The 15,263-nt window shown below is 45.8% G+C and overlaps 1 long non-coding RNA gene across 1 annotated transcript; it reads right to left on the minus strand.

Annotated features, from left to right (window-relative positions):
- Window positions 1-5,409: 5,409 nt before the first annotated feature.
- Window positions 5,410-14,543, minus strand: LOC125760389 (uncharacterized). The gene is made up of 3 exons (XR_007417965.1): window positions 14,397-14,543; window positions 13,239-13,331; window positions 5,410-5,676 (listed from the first exon to the last, which is right to left on the minus strand). It is a non-coding gene; the product is annotated as an uncharacterized LOC125760389 (long non-coding RNA).
- Window positions 14,544-15,263: the final 720 nt, after the last annotated feature.

Below are 15,263 nucleotides of genomic sequence, written 5' to 3' on the forward strand. Positions count from 1 at the left end.
TATCCGAGCGCACAGGGCAGACTTTCTTCGCACTAAAGTTGCCCCTTGGGCACACGGTAAGATATCTAGCGAAGAGCAAAGCATGCCAAACATTCTATTTTCTATATTCACAAATCTGTAAAATAGAACAGAACTTTCGCTTTAGAAAATATCGACACCATAATCCTTGTAGAGCATTCAATTACCACGCTTTGTATAAAGAGCTCATAAAAGTACGTAAATATATACCTATAACAAATCTATGAATGAGATAACAGTTGCAGTAAACACAATAAATGTACCGTGTATAAATCAAAAACCATTTCGAATGCAAGTATTTAGCGATTGAGGAAACCTAGTTAAGAAAAATAAACCTTCCCTGATTTTAGAGGTCGCCACATTTTGGCGTACACGGCATTTTTTTATGAAAGCAAATATGACCTTTTAGGCTGGCAATTTTTCTGTGGGGAATAGCTTATTCATGTATGATGACGCAGTTCACGGGTGGACCACCGTCTATGTGAGTTGGAATGCACCTGAAACGAATAATGACAATAAATACGTAACATGCTTGGCTGAAATGCTCCTGCTTTTGTTTGGTATAAGCTATGCGAGAGTCGTGTTCACTATTTTTAAGACCCTGGCAATGCTCTTTATTGTTACTTAGTACATTTTTCAACGGAAGAAGCTTGAAACTTCGTCTTTTTTTGTTATAAAACGGTGCTGCATCCAGATTAAGCAAATAATATTTAATCCTTGGCACTCTTATGTTTTGTTTACAAGGCAGATATATTCTTTCGAGCGCCATTAGCAAGAAACATATCCGTAATTCACAGCACCCGCCATAGATGTCATTAATGAAAGCTTGCTGAATTATTTCAGTTCACCTTTCTTTTCACTCTTTTTCACGAGGCAACGCTGTGATACGTTCAAAATGAAGAAGTCCTCGCTGCCAATGACCTCGTGGAGGCTTTTCTTACTTATCTGGCACCTTTCCCAGCTAGGGCGGCGGAATCTTATCTGCACTGCTGAGAAAGAGTCCACTGTGCTTCTTCGAAGCTTCGCCAACACGTGATCAGCCGTTCACAGCGACGCAGATATTTTGGCTGCCTTGCGAAATTTTGCACTTGAGTGCAGCGTGCTTCTGATTGCATTTAGGTTGCTTCTTCTAGCAGAGAAGATATATATATATATATATATATATATATATATATATATATATATATATATATATATATATATATATATATATATATATAGTACGACGTCACGCGCAGGCAGAGCAAGTCGTTGCCCTGGAAGGAATTCTTTTTCTGCTCAGGTATTTTCTCAAACTGCAGTGCCGTTTCTCGGTTGATTTCCGCTAGGACCACTACGTTATTTCTTTTTCGAAGGGTGGATACACCACTTCGACTTAGGTAACTGCGGTTTCCAGAAGGATTCGAACTCATGGCAACGTGTGCAAAGAACATTGAGCCATTCGCTTATTCGATACCACTACATAACCAGGAACGTTCTTCAGAAAAAAAGGAGCATTGAACCTCAAAAGTTTTAACAGGCAAAAAGCATTTGATAATATCAGAGAGAACACATTTAGAATAAATTTCGATCTCAATTGATAGAACTGTTGGCTAGACAAATTGTAACATTTTCGGGATAGGCTTATACTGGGCTAGCACACCAACTTCAGCGGGCAATTTCTGGAGATGCAATACTGAACTGTTATTTAGCGGTTAGACCGACCGCGTTTTCACCATGAGCTCCGGAAAAGGGGCCATAGATTGTTTTTTTCTCTCTCAATAAAGAATAATGTTGTGAAGTCGCCTTTTTACACAGAACATTCGGGTACCATTTACAGCTTTACGCTCCAGATCTGTATATAATGAAATAATCAAGCAAATATCTGTAAATGTAATTCAGATGGCGATACAGGTTTACCGCTACGTAGGAAATCAATTGAATGCTGCTTTTGGTGCTGCAGGACACCAATAATGCCTCTAAATGATGCAAATTGAATAAAGTATTTGGCAGCAAAAGTTGATAATGGGTTCGTCATTCATTAATTTCGTTAATTACATTTACGAGCCCCCAATGTTTAGGGCATTTAGGGCGATCCATTATGGTGGGCTACCGTTAGGGCCTGGGTGCCCACGAAGCTACCGTACTGTACATTGAGGTGCAAAGCGACCAGCGTGATGCTAAGTGTCTGAACAGTGCAAAGGTCTTCTTGAAACACATCTAATTTCAAATTGACCATAACTCCAGACTGAGATACACCCCTGATAGCGTGGCATTTACTGAATGTTCTTCTTTTTCTTATAAACTATAATTGAGTGTTTGAAAATTTGTCGTCATATGTCGTAGAACAGCGACAAAGAAATGTTTGTTGCGTATCAGTGGATTTTCAGTTAGTAGACATGTAAACGAAAGCAATATATTTTGATGAAAGATCCAGAAGATGTTATAGAATTGATGTGTTTCAGTTTTTTTTTTCGGAAGTTATAGTTTTTTCTACGTTCTTATCGGCGGCAGTGCTTTTATGAAACCTATCGGGTGAGCGCTCTGTATAGTCTCAATATTAACGCCTTCTTCACGGTCGTTTTATCGTGTGCTCCTTTTCAACCACGCGCGAGTTACTTTTAAGGCATTAAGACAGTAGCATAACGAAAAAAAGCTTCCTGACTGGTAAGACAACAAGTTTCAATCTCATATATCTTGATAGAGTACAGGTTAGTTAGTTCTGTAAAAATACGTTTTCTTTACTTTCACAATTCCGCCCACAGCTCTAAGATATTATTGAGAAACTACCTCGCGGATGATTGGCCGAAGATGCACTTAGGCAATAGACGTAGACAAGCCTCCCTGCCAAAAGGCTTCATCCAAAGCAACGTTACTAGAACAAACTCAGTTTAAAAGCTCCGCCGGAGAGGCGGTCCGCGTGGCGGTCGTGAGAACTAGGGGCGCTGCAGTCACGTCTAGCTCCCGCGGCTGGCGCTTGTTGTGATCGGCGCCGCCGATGTACGAGCGCACGTGGGTTACAGCGTCGTCTGCGCTTTGTTAGCTCGTTATTTTTGCGATTGTTCTTGACCAGGCTTAGCGTCTTGTACGAAGACACGTGCATGATGTACGAAGCGTAACGAGGGCGAACAGATTCACAGTGCGGTATGCCGACTTGCTTTGCGCCGGGTTGCAAGAGCGGCTACCGCAACGACGGCTCCGCTTCACGACACTTCTTCGGACCTGCAAAAGACCCTACGCCATTCAAGCTTTGCATCGCAAAGATAGAAAGCTTACTGCGAAATGCAAGGTCTGTGACGTTCATTTTGAGAGTGACGACAGTGTAAAGCACTATCGTCGTGTCGTTGCGGGACAAGAAGTTTTGATCCCACGTGGAAAGTGGGAACTCGCGCCAGGTGTCGTACCCAGGGGCGTAGCCAAGGGGGGGGGGGGGGGGGGTTCAACCCCCCCCCCCCGAAATTTTTCAATTTTGCTTGCGTATATATACACGCACACATACAAACGCACGCACGAACATACATAAAGTATGGTTGAACCCCCCCCCCTCCCCCTGAAAAAAATGTCTGGCTACGCCCCTGGCCGTACCGCGCTTGTTCCCAGCACTTCCACCCCACATTTCAAAGCCAAAATGTTCAGGGTTTAGGCGCAGACCCCCCCCCCCCATAACGCACGGCGTCCCGCGAAAGCCCAGTGCCCAATTTGGAGAAGCCGCCAGAAATAGAACAGCAAAACGAAAGGCAGGCGATTGCATATATACGCTACCGAGAATGAGAGTTGCATCACACTGACATTCGATCAGTTGTCAGCTGTCGCTATGCCTTCAAAGCAGTGGATTTTCGCGAGATTTTACGACGTGGTATTGAACAAGATGTGCGGAATATTTTACACTCGCCGGCTCGGGAACGGGCAGCTCAGCGCAAACATTTGACACGGTATACACATAGAAAAGACGAGGACCAGCGCTGGTCCTCGTCTTTTCTATGTGTACCGTGTCAAATTTTTTGCGCTGAGCAGTTTAATAATGGAATACCAACTAGCCCAATCCCACACTTTGCTTCGGGAAGGGAGACTTAATTGTGCAAAAGATAATTGCTGCGTAGTGAACGGCCACAGCACGAAACGCAAACGGCTGTCGTACAGTGTAAAGTGCTGCGGGCATGGAACATCTGCTCGGTGAAGTTGAAAAATTGAAGTTGAATACTGACGACTCTTCTAGCGACAGAGTACGCGCGAATAACTGCTCGGTGCTCACATCACGGCCGATCTGTTCGAATGGTTTAAGGCACCGTAGAAGGATTCGACGTAGAAATATAAGACACCGAAAATACAACTATCCGCTGAAAAAATTGCTCAGGGAAGTCATCTATTCAATGTAATCGCACACTGAGATTTCATTTACCGAGTTCTCATAAAATTTTCCGATTTTGGGTCAGTATCCCTTTAACCGTCGCGAAAACGTGTCTTGTAAACATTGTAAAGCATTGGTGATATTTTTCGAGAAAGTTTTTTTCAATAAATTGTAGAAACATGAGTACTGTTTTTCTAGAACGTTTTTGTATCTCTAGTAAGTACGCTTTTTTGTGCACTATAAAGGCTTATACAAATGTGTTGGGTTGTTCTTGGTCTAGATAAGACGGCAGCGGCAAAATGTCAAAGGGTCGTGACGTCGACGAAGGCAGCAGTCAGCAGGTCCGAGATGAAACTCTTTATTTGGCCGAACTTGTGGCCGGGAAACTGAAAGTCAAACTACAGCAATACACTGATAGCGGCGCACGGAGCGTCGACCGTCGATCAACTGACAAGCAGTCAAGCGCGTCGGCTTTTATACAGGCGCTATCGAACTTTCCAGAGATATCGCTGGTGGCGGCGTTATCTCTCGACAAAGCTGGAACATTCGCGTGCAGCGCGCAATCTTACCAAAACGATCTATTACAATCGCGAAGCTTCTCGAACACTGCTTCGCGGACAGCGTCGAGCGTTGATAACCGTCCTTGCTGGTCAAACCCAAATACATCAAAATAAAACAAGAAGTGGGCTTGGCAATATAGACCGAACATCGATTCTTAGCCAATCAATGAACAACGCACGCGGACCAATGCATACAGACGACCTTATGCATATCCACCTAAGCATCCACCTAACTAGTACAACGCGAGCAACTGCGCGGCGCACCGCAGCGTTATGCCGTGGCAGCAGACGACGCGCCGATAGTGGCGCAAGACGGAACTGCAGCGCCGCTAGTTCTCGCGACCGCCGTTCGGACCACCCTCCTCCGCTGGCGGAGATACGGAGCTTTGAAACTGAGTTTGTTCTAGTAACGTTGATCCAAAGGGCAGAGCACGTATGTGCCGTGAAAGCTCACGCACAGGCAGCTAGATTTCATGTGGAAGACTACGCGACATACGAGCTTGTAATGGCAATTTATTCAAGAATTGAAATGCAGTAGGCCGTGAAATCACAACCCGGAAATTGCGCTGTCCGCTGTGGTTAACGATGCTGTCAAGGCGAGCGTATTGGAGCGAAGCCCACGCGCCCGTGGCCCCTCGAATTTGAGGGAGATTCGAGCACAGTGTAGGCTCGCCGCAGGAAAGGAATGCCCAAATGCCATGCGGCAGCGTCGTCTCCCCTGTAGGCCGTCTAGAAAGCGCTATAGCACTTAGTTCCAGAAGTTGTGTCGACCTGAGCGAACAAAGTGATATCAAAAAAGAGCGGGCATCAGAATGTTGCGCCGAGGTTATATAATTCTCATAAAAATGAACGTATTGTTTTGAAACTGCATTGTTATCCCTTTGCGACACGGTGTCCACATTTCTACATGCGACCTACTTTTGTAGTCGCAATTAAAAGACAACGAACACGGAGCTAATGGCAAATTAACATTCTTGTTACCTCGAGTTCTTGCATATCCCGGGTAAAATAATTGGCCACGCACAATCACTTTGGTGATGAAAGCAGTACCTCTGAAATGCGAAGTTCGGCGTGGGGCATTTCGGCAGGAATTTTCAAATACGATGCATATGGACACTCTCTGTGCGTTGGCGCCGGCGTTCTGCACACACACACACACACACACACACACACACACACACACACACACACACACATACATATATATATATATATATATATATATATATATATATATATATATATATATATATATATATATATATATATATATATATATATATATTGCTACGGGGATTATTTATTCGGCAAAAACTGGCCGAGCAAACACTGCACACAGTGCACAGTAACGCAGGTCAAAAGGCGGCTCCAAACTCTGCCCCACAGCAACAACGTCGTCGTCGTCTTCATCCATCCGGTATCAATGCGGCGCCCGTGCCAGAGTGACCTTTCCAAACCCGTGACATTACCCCGGCCGGCAAAGCACCGTCACGGTGCCTCTTATGGTCAGAAGGGCGTGTCACCATTGTAGGGCTTCAGGCGAGAAACATGCACGATGTCAGTTCTGGGTGTGGCAGTCGATGAGTTTGTGGTCGAGGAAATCTCGTACGTGACAGGTGTCACCTGGCGCAAGACTCGGTAGGGCCCAACGTACGGCGACAGAAGTTTCTCGCAAAGGCCAACACGACGAGATGGGAGCCAGAGCAGAACGAGAGAGCCCGGAGGAAAATCGGCATCCCTATGTCGACTATCATAGAGGGACTTTTGTGCAGTCTGGGATGACGAGAACCGAGCGCGGGCTACTGTACGTGCGATGAGAGCACGGGTGATGGCATCTTGAGCGTATGAAGTGGTAGATGGTGGGTCAGGCGGAAGCAGAGTGTCGAAAGGTAGTAAGGGATCACGGCCAAAGAGAAGATAAGAGGGTGAGTAGCCGGCAGTTTCATGACGCGACGAGTTGTAGGCGAAAGTGACGAACGGGAGGGCAATGTCCCAATCGCTGTGGTCGTCAGAAACGTACATGGAAAGCATGTCCGTCAGTGTGCGGTTGAGGCGTTCGGTAAGCCCGTTAGTCTGGGGGTGGTAAGAAGTCGTAAAGTTGTGTCGAGTAGCACAAGATCGAAGTAAGTCGTCAACCACACGAGACAGAAAGCAGCGACCACGATCTGTAAGTAAGTGACGAGGAGCGCCATGCTGGAGAATGATGTCGTAAAGAAGGAAATCTGCAACGTCCGTCGCGCAGCTGGTTGGTAGCGCTCGAGTGATTGCATACCGAGTAGCATAATCCGTAGCTACTGCAATCCACTTATTACCTGTTGTCGAAGTTGGGAAGGGTCCTAGCAAGTGCAACCCCACTCGACAAAACGGCTCGGCTGGGACTTCAATAGGTTGAAGGTGTACGGCGGGGAGAGTTGTAGGTTTTTTTCGGCGCTGACACAGGTCACACGCTGCGACGTAGCGGCGAACTGAACGATAAAGGCCCTTCCAGAATACCCGTCGTCGAACACGGTCATAGGTTCTCGATACGCCTAAATGTCCAGAAGTTGGGGCGTCGTGAAGTTCTTGCAGGACGTCCTTGCGCAGATGACGTGGGACGACGAGTAAAAGTTCCGTGCCATCGGGATGTAAGTTGCGGCGGTACAAAACGTTGTCTTAGAGCAAGAACGAGCTCAGTGAAGGGTCGGTATCGCCGGATTGTAGGCGGTCGATGATGGAGAGCAGCGATGGGTCGCGGCGTTGTTCATCCGCCACCTGCAGAAAGTCAGTGATGGCTAAAATGCAGTCATCAGCTTCCACCTCGGTGGAGTTGGGTGGATCAACAGGGTGTCGTGATAAGCAGTCGGCATCGCTGTGCAACTTGCCAGATTTGTACACTACCGAGAACGTGTACTCCTGCAATCGTAATGCCCATCGGCCTAGTCTTCCTGTGGGATCCTTAAGTGTTGACAGCCAGCAGAGCGCGTGATGGTCTGTGATGACTTGGAACGGGCGTCCGTATAGGTACGGCGGAACTTCGCGATAGCCCAGACGAGAGCTAGGCACTCCCGCTCGGTAATGGAACAATTCCGTTCCGACTGTCACAGAAGGCGGCTACCGTACGCTATTACACGGTTTGTGCCATTCTGTATCTGAGCGAGTATAGCACCAATGCCATGGCCACTTGCGTTGGTGCGAAGCTCTGTTCGAGTGGCTGGGTCAAAATGAGACAACACAGGTGGTGATGTGAGCGCGGAAATCAGCGACGCAAAGGAATGTTCTTGGTCTTCACCCCAGGAGAAAGCCACGTTCTTTCTGAGGAGATCCGTGAGTGGCCGAGCAATTTCCGCGAAGTTGATGACAAAACGGCGGAAGTACGAGCAGAGCCCCAGAAAGCTGCGGACTTCTTGTGTGGAACGTGGAACCGGGAATTCGCGGACAGCGCGGACTTTGTCGGGGTCGGGTTGGACACCAGCAGCGGTTGAGAGTTCTGCTAAGCGATGAGTTGAGAGTTCTGCTAAGGCAATGCCTTCAGGAAGGACCTGCGTCGACGTAGAGACGTTTAGAATAGGGAGAAGCGTCCTGTTGTTGGCAACACCCACTACAGTATGCGGAAGTGCGATGTTGCAGGAAAGGGTCAGGTCAATGATGGGAGCTACCAGATAGTCGCCATCAGGAACTGGGGGGAACGGCGACATATGGACGTAAGACTCCGTGGATGATTGAACTCGCGACGCGAGTTCCTGCCTGGCTGCCATCTGACGAGCAACTGAGCGGCCGAACAAGTCACGGAGCTTTTGCTTACACACGTCCCAACTTGTGAGGTCTTCCTCATGCGTCTCGTACCATGCACGCGCTCTGCCCCTTAGGTAAAAATGATGCTGGCCAGCATAAGCGTTTCATCCCACCTGTAGTGCTTGCTTACGCGCTCGTATAAGACGAGCCACTCGTCGACGTCAGTTGTGTCCGTGCCGCAAAATGTGCCAGGGTCAAGGAGGTGGGAAGGGATCACGGGTGCCGGAGCTGGCGTGGACGGCGAGGACTGCGCGCCGTCTTCAGGCATCGTGGCTGGATGAAGGTGGCGTCCGCTACGGAGATCCAGAGTCGGGTTGTTGTAAGGCCCGCAACCTCCACCAAAAAGATGTTACGGGGATTATTTCTTCGGCAAAAACTGGCCGAGCTAACACTGCACACAGTGCACAGTAACGCAGGTCAAAAGGCGGCTCCAGACTCTGCCCCACAGCAACAACGTCGTCGTCGTCTTCATCCATCCGGTATCAATGCGGCGCCCGTGCCAGAGTGACCTTTCCATACCCGTGACAATATATAAGGAATGAAGAAAAAAACTATGACTTTCGTCGTATTTTATACGTATATATATATATATATATATATATATATATATATATATATATATATATATATGCGTGTGTGTGTTTGTAAATGAATCACACCGAAAAATAGTCCAGAAGAAACGTTTTTCAGAAGTGTGCGAGAGGCATTCGAACCTGCGACCCATCAATCCGGCTCTATGTTTTGACCTACAGCGCGTGGTAGCCAGTGCTCGCGCGCTTGTCTCTAAAGGGTGGTTCAACAGATTGCTCATAATTTCGTTCATGCTGTGCTTTCATCGTAAATGTTGTGCTGAAGTCATAGACCGAACAAATGTGCCCAATGCTTGCAGAAATTGTCGCATTTTATTCACATGAGAAACAGTTTTTAGGAAATGGCAGCATGGTGTATTTGTTTTCAGAACTTTATATATGCTCTAAGTGAATGAGTCGACATTTTTTTTTTTGCTGTGCTCGCGAGGGGATTGGAGGTCCACTGCAGGAGCGGTGAGGATGATTATTTACAAAGTCACAACTTTGCATTTGACTGTCAATTTTCGGGAACCTATTGCACTTAATGTACCTTCGCTCCTTTCTTCACTTTTATCAGCCTTCGCACAGTACTTATTGTGTTCCACTCGTAGAAAATATAAGTGACGGTAAAGGTCACACGTTTATTGTTTCATGCATATTTGTCCACTTATTCCAGTAACATTCCCTTTCCCGGCTAATAATATCCCTCTCGGCAAATAGCTACGTTTGCGTTTCGTGGGTCTGCTGGGATGCGCTGGCAACGCAGCCCAGATATCGCAAGATTACAGCAGAATATGGTAATCTAGCTGCAGACACGAAGTCCTTATGATTGCTTGTAGCTTGTTGCTGAGTTTCGTGCCTTAGAGCAAGTTCATATAGCTCGAACTAACAGTACTAAGAAAAACGCCGTTACAGCTTTGTGCCTTAAAGCAATGGAAAGGTTTACTTTTCTCACACATCAGCCACTGCCGTGGCTCTGCCTTACCATGCGAGTAACAATCCATCAGAAATTCACCGTATGTTTTCCTTGGTACTGGATTTAGTGAAGAGATACAGATTTTCACTTGCGTTTAAACGTCGCCGGCGCTTTCGTACAAACAATCAACCTGTCTGTATCAATCACAATTATTTTTGTTTGTAGGCTTTTACCCTCACTGCAAAAAACCCTCCTTGGTGTTGGAAGTATGCTTAAATAAATAAATAAATGTGTTTAAAGCATTATTACCTAAACAAATATTACAGGTCCGCACGCTGAAATTATTTCATAAGTCACAATTGCCATATTCACAAAGCATCCTTTAGAATATTACATGCTCTTTTTCTTAGAATAGTGCTTTCAAAACGCCCCACTTGCTCTGTGATCGTAAAAAAGAAGCTCTTTTAACAGCGCAAGAGCGATATGAACAGGCTTGCTTTTTCTAAAGAACTGTAAATTTCTTGCGCCAACAAAACAAACATATCGTGCAACGACGCAGTGGTGGTTGAGTATGACAGATATGACTCGCCGCGAGTGGCGGGGGGGGGGGGGGTGTTAAATGCGCAACTAAGACGGGTAGATTTCCATCAGTCAACGAGTTCATCTTGGCTATGCAATGTAACGATAAGGAAGCCGTCGTGAACGCGTCCCCAGAATTACCCTTCTTATTGATCGAGCATATGTAATTATTGTTTCAATAATATCCGAACCTATGTTCAATTTCTTGTGTGCGTTCGTTGTCACAATAATCATCAGGTGATATCGATGTGCTTTGAAGGATGTCGAGAAGGTGCGGTTGCTGAAAAAGAGGCAGTTAGTCTACCTAGCAAAATATTTTTGTTTCTTTATTAGTCGCTTGAGAAACGTGCGGCAGTTTTGCTCTTCTTCCGAGAACTTCCGGTTATCAAATATTCAGAAACTCTTGAAAAACTTAAAAAGGGTAAGATATCGATGGTTTTGGATCATGTTAAAAGTTATATTGGATTCATACAATATCGGAGCATAAGTTAACTTAAGATAAGGGCCATTTAACTTTCACGATGAATAATGAAAATTAGTAGAATCAGTTCATTGAGAGGGCAGACGCTTTTCTTGGGAGCAGATAGGATAGTTCTGACATCTGGCGCAGGACACCTGAACGACGCGCTTTTTTTAAAGACGATAGTCTTTCTTGGGGCCTTAAACGCCTAAATTTTGGTCTGTCTTTCTGTCTGTCTTTCTGTTTGTCGGCACGTCCCTCGATTCAGCCACCCGGCCAAAGTTGAACCACTTGCCCAAGGGCCAGCCACCTTGAACGGATAACTAGGTTCATCCTTGTGTACATTGTTGATCAAAAAGCAAACATTACGCATATCTGAGGCGCACCATCACTAGGTAAGTATTAGGTGCTGTGTTCCTTTAATAGAAAATGCATAGATATGCAATTCTTCAGACCCTAGTTTCTTAAGCTGCGCTGAAAATGCGACTGCGCTGAAACTTGTCATCCTCCGTGCCCTCTGCACGAGCTCATTGTTGTGTTTCGGTTTCGGTTCCGTATTGTACTGTATGAATGCCATGGGGTGCCGCTCTGGCATTCCTGTTTTACTCAGGCGACGTGTAAATGTAGTCAGGCGACGTGTGTGTGGAGAGCACTCGTTGAGTGCGGACGTTCCTTCTGCTTCAGCGCTTCCCGCCAAACCGCGTGTTCGGGCTGGCTAGCGTCCCCGCCGGTCGCGTTGGTCACCGCCAGTCTTCGCCTTCTGCTGCGCCGGGACTACCAGCCCGCAACACAGCACTCATGTTTCCCGACGTATTGCCAGATGGCGTCCATATCTCACGCAGCGCCTCTTCTATCCTCTTTAGACGACATTTGCAGCGACGCACGCAGATACGCGGCCAAATTTTCAGGTGGTCTTTGATATTCGTTTCGGCAGCGCGACGAAATACAATATTACCACGCCCACTTCTTGTCTTGTTTTGATGTATTCGGGTTTCACCGGCAGAGACGGTTATCAACGCTCGACGCTGTCCGCGAAGTAGTGTTCTAGAAGCGTCGCGATTGTAGTAGATCGGTTTGCTAAGATTGCGCCCCGCACGCGAATGTTCCAGCTTTGTCTAGAGATTGCGCCGCCACCAGCGATATTGCTGGAAAGTTCGATAGCGCCTGTATAAAAGCCGACGCGCGCGACCGCTTGTCAGTTGATCGACGGACGACGCCCTGTTCGCCGCTATCATTGTACAGCGTGCATTGCTGTAGTGCTAGTTCTCATTTTCCGGCCACAAGTTCGGCCAAATAAACAGTTTCATCCTACAAACGCCGACTGCTGTCTTCGTCGACGTCACGACCACGTGACAATATTAATCCGAGGAATGCACAAGAGCACATGAACGCCGAAGCCTGAGTGACACTAACAGACCCTCAAGTCAAAGATTAGCGTCGCCATCTTCTTTTTATTTGCTTATTTTTGATTAATTGTTTCTAGAAATACGTTACAAGTCCCCCAAAAAAGGCATCGGGTAAGGGGATAATCTTTTTTCACGGTCTTCAAAGGTTTAAAGGTAGCACTGGCCCGCGTCGTTTTTTGTGTCCCCGTGTGAAAATCGCGCTGTTCCAATTTCGTGTAGCGACTAGCTACCCCTTGTATTTCTGAGACACCTTGATAAAATTAGGCCGCGCAACTTAGTTCTAGAAGCTAATGACTCTGCTGCACCTTTATCCTTTCTTTCCCTCACTCTCTTAGGCAATAAGCCACTCTAGCTCAAAAAGATTCCTTCATTCCTTCATTCATTCCTTCGTTCGTTCGTTCCTTCGTTCGTTCGTTCGTTCATAGTATTGGCGAAGCAGGCGATTAATAGTAACTTGATGCAAGGATACCTCTATGCTCATAAAATTATTTCTGTCTGTTCGCGCCCTACTCACTCGATTGTTTCGCCGAGTGTTGTTATACAGTGGCTTGAGACAGAACTCAGACATTTGGTGATTCATGCCCGAGTCCAACTGGCTATTTCTTCAGTGTCCTCATGCATGAAGTTCGTACCTTATAAATGTAGTCTTCCGCCGTAAGGACAAATCTCTTGGTAGCAATGGTGAAAGTGACGTTGGCGGGCCTGAATCCACAATAGAACTCGTACTGCGTTGCAAGAAAAATAACAACAGACTTTCAAGCAAAAACATGTACGTTATTCTGCGCATTTTTTTTTTCTTCGGCGGAGTAACTCCTTCCTCCCACGACAAAGAAAAGAAAGAAAAACGACAATATGGATTAATAAACGTATTGCAAATGCATAGCGACATAATTGAAGAAAGGAGAAGGTAAAGACAAGTTCTAATTTTGAGCTGGGGTATTATATCACATTCTGAGCATCTTGAAACCAGTTATTGAAAGCCTTGATGAGTCTGGATGCGAGATGTCTGAACCAAGTACATCGCCCCGCCACGGTGGTCTAGTGTTTATGGCGCTCGACTGCTTGTTTGAGCCCCGTGCACTTAGATTTAGGTGCACGTTAAAGAACCCCAGATGGCCGAAATTTCCACAGTCCTCCAATACGGCGTCTCTTATAATCATATCGTGGTTTTGGCACGTTAAATCCCAGATATTATTAATATTAATATTGTTATTTTTTTATTATATTATTATTATTATTATTATTATTATTATTATTATTATTATTATTATTATTATTATTATTATTATTATTATTGAACCAAGTACATCAGTTGAAATTAACTTCCATCCGTGCACGAAAGGGCAATCTCATTTTAAATGCACGCAATTTTCATTGATTCGCAGTAGGACGCCCGCCAACTTGCGTATGATTTGTATCGAATATTTCTTCTACATTGTTGCTCAGTTCCAAACTTCGCAAATATTCAGTATTACGTTAGTGAAGTAAAGTTGACAGTGGCTGTTTTGCATTTTACCATTATTAGGTAGCGCGACTGTTCTCCGTCTCTGGCGACGGCATACTAAGGTTCGGGGGTAAATATAAAACAGCTGTTTTAACTAGGTAAATATGCAGCAACGTGATTGTGTGTGCCCATTGTTTTGTTTTCGTAACGGTCAGATTCTGCAGCGACGCTTCATGTGAACAACTTTGAGAACGCCTTTTGCCTGTAGCTAGCTCCCCTGCTCATGTTCATGGAATTTGACATGTGCGTGCTAAAACATGTGAAATTCACTTACTATCAAACTTACCCCTTCATTAGTGAAGCGCCCGCCGAGTAGCTCGTTGAGGCTATAAATTTCACGATATGGACCAAGAATAAATTTCTCCGCTGGAGCCAGCACTGCCGTTGACTGTGAATCTCTTGACGCGAAAATTCGGTTCACGCCGGCGTAGCTGTACCTGCGTGTGAGACAATATTGCAGCGCTTGTAAAAAATAAAAAAAAAACGTCGTCACTTTCAATTCAGCCTACAAATGCGCAAACATTTTCTCACTTGTTCACTAGCAGACAACAAAAACGAAAAGGCCACTTAAACATCGGCAGAAGTAGTTTGCGCATAGGAAGACACTAGCCCTAAGGCTTCACCGCAAATGCGCTTCTGCAATGAAAACTAGAATAGCCGGGACGGCGGCCTTCTAGCGCTTCAGTGCAGAAGCTTACTAGTGAAGCGGCTTTTTCTTGCCTTGCTAATCTTCAAATTTGTTTTGTGCCGTTAGGAAAAATAAACATCGCTCAAATGCAGCACCTCTTTCGTGCAACATTTTAATCGGTAATACGGGCACATGAAAAAGCGTACATTATTTTATAGCGACACAGAAATAATTACGCAACTAGGGAGCCCAAAGAGAGTTCCGCTTTAGGAGCCCTCAAATGTGAAAAAAAGGGGGGGGGGGAAGGGAGGGGCAGACACTTTTAAACATAGAAGACATGGAAGAGAAACACGATAACTGTCGTCCACCCGTTGGTAGCACGAAGCTACAATAAAATCAATGAGACCTTTTCAAGAAGAGCCGCCTCTCAGTTGGTGAAAACTTCATCCTTGTCTAACATTAGATACCTAGAAGACGCTTTTTCGTGGCGGTCACTGTGAATCCCTAGCCAACCAGGAGGCTACT

The sequence above is a fragment of the Rhipicephalus sanguineus genome, chromosome 11 (assembly GCF_013339695.2).
Source record: "Rhipicephalus sanguineus isolate Rsan-2018 chromosome 11, BIME_Rsan_1.4, whole genome shotgun sequence".
Classification (NCBI taxonomy): domain Eukaryota; kingdom Metazoa; phylum Arthropoda; class Arachnida; order Ixodida; family Ixodidae; genus Rhipicephalus; species Rhipicephalus sanguineus.